This window comes from Carya illinoinensis, chromosome 7, assembly GCF_018687715.1.
Source record: "Carya illinoinensis cultivar Pawnee chromosome 7, C.illinoinensisPawnee_v1, whole genome shotgun sequence".
In the NCBI taxonomy this organism is placed as follows: domain Eukaryota; kingdom Viridiplantae; phylum Streptophyta; class Magnoliopsida; order Fagales; family Juglandaceae; genus Carya; species Carya illinoinensis.
The window spans coordinates 23,991,812-23,997,273 of NC_056758.1; the positions used below are offsets into that span (position 1 = coordinate 23,991,812).

The 5,462-nt window shown below is 33.4% G+C and overlaps 1 long non-coding RNA gene across 1 annotated transcript; it reads right to left on the bottom strand.

Moving 5' to 3' along the window:
• Window positions 1–2,232: 2,232 nt before the first annotated feature.
• LOC122315362 lies at window positions 2,233–4,162 on the bottom strand. The gene is made up of 2 exons (XR_006244017.1): window positions 3,810–4,162; window positions 2,233–2,808 (listed from the first exon to the last, which is right to left on the bottom strand). It is a non-coding gene; the product is annotated as an uncharacterized LOC122315362 (long non-coding RNA).
• Between the last annotated feature and the right edge of the window lie 1,300 nt (window positions 4,163–5,462).

Here is a 5,462-nt window from a genome sequence, read left to right on the forward strand (position 1 = left end):
TTCAACATAATAGTTTGTTACATTATTGTATTTTTTTTTTTTAAAGGAAAACTATCATCATTCATTCATCAAATAAATTTACATTCATGACCGAATACATGCAAGGATATCCACATATCAACCATTATCTCATAAACCAATTAATGCATTTGAAACTCTACTAGTACATTATTTCCTTTTGTCACTAGTATGGTCTTTACTACTACTGATATTCTCTATAAACAAATGTTCAAGAGACAACACTCTACCTAAACAAAAACTCAACCTTACCTTTCATAGAAAGAGATGACCCAACATTTACAAACAAACGTCTAAGAGACAAATACCTTTTCTTTAATCAACAATAAAAAAAAGCAATAAGATAGATGATAAAAATGACATTACAATTTGAACTAACTTTAGTAGACTTCATAATATGTGACCATGCGTGAATGCATCGTGCTTATCTCTTTTCAGCCACAAAAGTCAGATTTAAAAAGATCTAATGGTGTCGATTCCAGTGATCTAGCTCATGTGGCAAGAAAAGATGCCGGGATGGGTGGCACGTGAGGACCACGCGCAGTTGTGAGCAGTGCGTAAAATCCACACACAACGATTGAGCGGCCCTCGATAAAAGAAACACGATTCTGACTAATTTTTTCCTGGTTCATGTATTAACATTATAGATAGTCTCAAACATATTTTCTGTAGATATAGAAAAGTGGATACAAATGTTTTCTATGTTTTTTAAAAATATGATAATTAAATTAGAAAAAATATAACTATTAGAGAAAATAATAAAATATGACCATCTGATCTGCAAAAATATACTATTAAAATATGGATAAAGAAAAATAAATAAATAATATTTTATTATCCTAGAGAATTAGATGGCAAATCCTACGTGAGGTCAAGTTTTGAGTAGACCAGCTAAAATGCCAAAAGTAGCACAAAAGTAGCACAGCAGCTAAAATATAACTAACTCTGTCTCGACCATGTGTCGTATCAAAGAGTTGGCATTGGTTTTACTAAAACTCTAGCTGAAATTTGGCCAATTTGGTTTTATAGATGGTTTTAATCTATCTCATTTTATCTTATCTTAATATCTAAATATTATTCAAGCCTGAATTAGTTTCATTTCATCTCATATCATATCATCATCTTATTTCAACATCCAAACATCATTCAAGCCTAGTTTGGTGTCACAAACCATTAAAACCATCTCATATCATATCATCTCACCTTATGTCAACATACAATTACCATTCAAATATAAATATTTTTTAATTTTAAATTTTTAATTTTTTAACTTTTTCATCTAATCATTACAATTTTTTCAAACTTTCAAACAAAATACAAAAAATAATTCAACCTTTTTACATCCCAAAACAAAAATATATTGAAAAATTATATTCTAACATTTCTTTAACTTTATAACTTTTTTATTCAATTTTTTCTTTCGCATTTTTCAAAACTCCATAAAAATCTTAACTCATACTATTTCATTACTATTCACAAATTTCTTATATCATCTCATCTGTATAACTCAAACGAGTCCTCAAATACAAATACTTTTAATTTCAAATTTTTAAAATTTTCGTTTAATCATTATCTAATTATTACAACTTTCTTAAACTTCCAAACAAAACACAAAAAATAATTTATATTATTTAAATTTTGAAACAAAAATTATATTTTAATAATATTTTAACTATATAATGTTCTTATTCAATTTTTTCTCTTATCCTTTTTCAAAACCTCACAAAGCATCTTAACTTAAACTATTTCATTATTATTTACAAACTATTTTATTACTATTAATATATTTCTCTTCTCATATCATATGTATAACCAAGTAGACCTAAAGTTGGCAATTTTATTATTTTACGAGTCATTTGTAGGGCTGTTCATCCGGGTTTCGACCCGGGAACCCGGGTACACCCAAACCGGAACCCAGATTTGAAATCCGGGCCGGAAACCGGACCGGGTTAACCCGGGTCAGATCCGGGCCGGCACCCGGATGAACCCGGGTTTTGTAAAACCCGGATTCCAGATTGAACCTGGTTTTTTTTTTTTTTCAATCTAATAGTCTTCAGATTTGTTTACACGCAAGAAAATTTAAACCTTAAGAGTCTAAGCATATCCCCAAGCCCGCCTTTACCACTTGTGCCAACTTAGGGGAGTTAGTCTGGGCACGTAATAAAAAAGAAAAAAGAAAAAGGTAGCTTCAATATTTCATAAAGGTGTAATCAATAATCCAAAGTAATTTCAGAGAAGACAACCAGAAATACCAATAACCAGTCCTACAAGAAAAAAGTCCGGACTAGGCCATTATATTGTCAATATTTGTTAATAGGGAATAGAAATGCAAGACCATGAAACCTCTAATGACAATAAACGCCATGGTAAATCCCCCTTTACCCCCAGTACACGACCTGATTATTCCCCCAGCTCTGCCTGATGTTCATGCAACAAGTAACTTAGAACGAAGCAGAAGGTTAGTACATTTCTGTATAAAATATATGACTAGCATGACATATTCGCACCTACAATATTCACATATAGATGCGATAAAAGGAAAGTAAATGACTACAAACTGAAAGATCTTACAACATCATTCTAGTTGCACGTGTGCACTCTTTTACAAAGCATATGCCTTTAGTTTAAAACAACTAGAAGATGCATTTCCACCATCTGTTGCAGCATGACAGGAGAGAGACTAGTACTGCTTGCATTTTTAACCGGGGATTGGTTGATTCCTTGGCAGTCCAAAGCAAGATTTGGACTGGCATCCAAATCCAGATACAAGGAAAATTTTCTTCTAATTCCCTGTTTTGCCAAAAACATGTCAAATCCATTTTCTCTTCTTGAGTGAAAAACCCAATGCAACCGATCAGATTATACACCATCATGCCCTTTTAACGACAGTCAATTTGACCTTTCCCATAACCTTGTACCGGCTTAATTAACATTTTTTTCATAAGAGGGCGAGACCTCAAATATTATTGATAAACTCTCTTATGCAAACCGTGGTTAAAATTAAACATCTTGGTATTCATAAGATAACCTAAAAAGTAAGATGCCAACGAATAAAACCCCTACACAAAACAACTACACAATTCAAACCTACCAAATGAAACAAAGGACTTTCTTCTTTTTGTCAGATAATTGGTCACCAAGGAAGCGGGGTTCAATAACAAAGCACACAACACATAATGCAGTTCTAATTGTTTCTCTCTCATAACTAACCCAATGCAACCCAATACAAACCCAATGCCAAAAACATGGCATCGCAGAAAGCAGATCAGAACCTTCTGCTGTCAATGAAACTGAAAGAAACACAAAAACCCAATGCGTAAACAGATCTAAACATGTACATAGCAACAAACCCAATCTTCTAGTGCTTAGAAAAATATTTTTTTTTCCTTTGTTCAACTAAACAGATCTAACCCATAAACATATTCCTCAAACCTTCAAAAAATTCTCACCGAAACAAACCAGAAATCAACAAATAGATCCTAAGGCATCTACCAACAAGAGGATCAACACAAAAAAATATTGACTAACAAAAAATACGTATGCTAGCACAGATCTGACCCACAAATATATTCCTCAAAAAAATACATTCAATATTCTCATCAAAACATTCAAACAACAAAACCCTAAAATGCATTCAAACATTCTCATCAAAAAAGACCCACCCGACAAAAATAACTCGGCAATAAAGTTGTTGCAGAGGCCTCTGCCTCTTCCAGCTCAGAAACCACTCGAAAACAAATCTACAGAGACCCAAATAGGAATAAAACGGACCCAAATCGCAGAGAACAAACCTTGGGGGTCACGAGGATGACGGCAATAACTAGGGTTTCGGGGCTCAAAACAGAGAGAGAGAGAGAGGTCAGTTAGGGACGAAGACCTTCGAGCGAAGCACTTCCATCTTCTTCCCATATCTGCTCTCTCTCCATCAACTAACCATCGAGATCTCGGAGATAGGGAACCCTGAGACGAAGCGGCGGCTAGGTTTCTTGGCTAGGTTTCGCGTGAGAGAGAGACTGGGGGGGGGCGGGGAAGGATCGGGGCCCGGGGGAGATACTAAATTTTTTTTTCCTTTTATATAAACCCGGTTACACCGGGTTACTAATATGGAACCTAGGTTTCTTACCCGGGTCCGGACCGGATAAATCCGGTTTGTCTAATGCGGGTTCCGGTCCAGATCAAATCCGGGCAGAAACCCATAACCGGAATTCCGGTTATCCGGTTTCCTGGCCGGGCCGGGCCAAATCCGGCCCGCATGAACAGTCCTATTCATTTGAGATGCGCTCCGCAATGGATTAGTTATTTTTTGCTTTTTCCGAAAGTTTTAGGAGATCGTTTCTTTATTGTACTTCACATTAGAAAGTAATAAATTATAGGTTTTTCTAAATTTAGTGAAACATTACAGGTCATGTCAATTTTAGCTTAAAAAAATAGCTAAATATGGAACTCTGAATTTTAGGGAACCGTATATTTTGAGTAGTGTAATGCTAATGCTCCTAAACAATTAAGGTTAGAGTATTGTACATTTAAAATATTTTAAAACCAAAATCATCGGGTTTGAACTTTGAAGTCATCGTTTTACCAATGCAAATTAACTATTTAACGTTCAAAAAATAGGTCAATGAAAACTATTGCAAAATAATCTTTTTAATCTTGTGGCATGAAGTTCCAAAAAAGAAGAAGAGAAAATGAAAAGAAGCCTAGATTCCATATCCTAATGCACATAAAAAGAAAAGGAAAGAAAATTTCATATCCTAAGAAAATAATATAGCCATGATGAATATTCACTGAATGACAACATTCATTTTTTTTCCCCTAATTTTTTCCTATTTTGTGTCCTTAATTTTATGATGGATTTGGGTTCTGAGTCGGCTCTAAAACATTTATGGTTATTGAAAAGAATTTATCAGATATTATTAAATGTTCAATGATATTTTTTGATAGAATATTACAATACTTATTTCATATATTTATTTTACTATCACTCTTAAGCAACCCATAAATTAAATTTGAAGCTGCTGCAAATACAATGTGAATTTTTTTTTTTTTAATGGAAATTTGACTTCCTTCATTCATTAGAGATAAGTTATATCCATGACTGGATACATACAAAAAAATTTCCTTATCACAAACCAACTATTTCATTTGGAGCTCTACTAATACACACACTACAAGAAATTTGACTTTTTGCAGCGATTTAAATTTTGTTGGAAATAAAATCGCTGCAATTGATTATCAATTTCAGCATTTTTGGCGCACGCTGTAGACTTTTAGAACAAAACTATTTTTTTTAGAGAGTTGCAACGATTTTTACTTATTGCAACGAAAAAATTCGCTGCAAAATAAATACATGCGATTTTAACTTAAATTGCAGCGGACAAAATTGCTGTAAAAAGCAATTTATCTTGTAACAACGGAAAATTTCGCTGCAATTACATTTGATATTG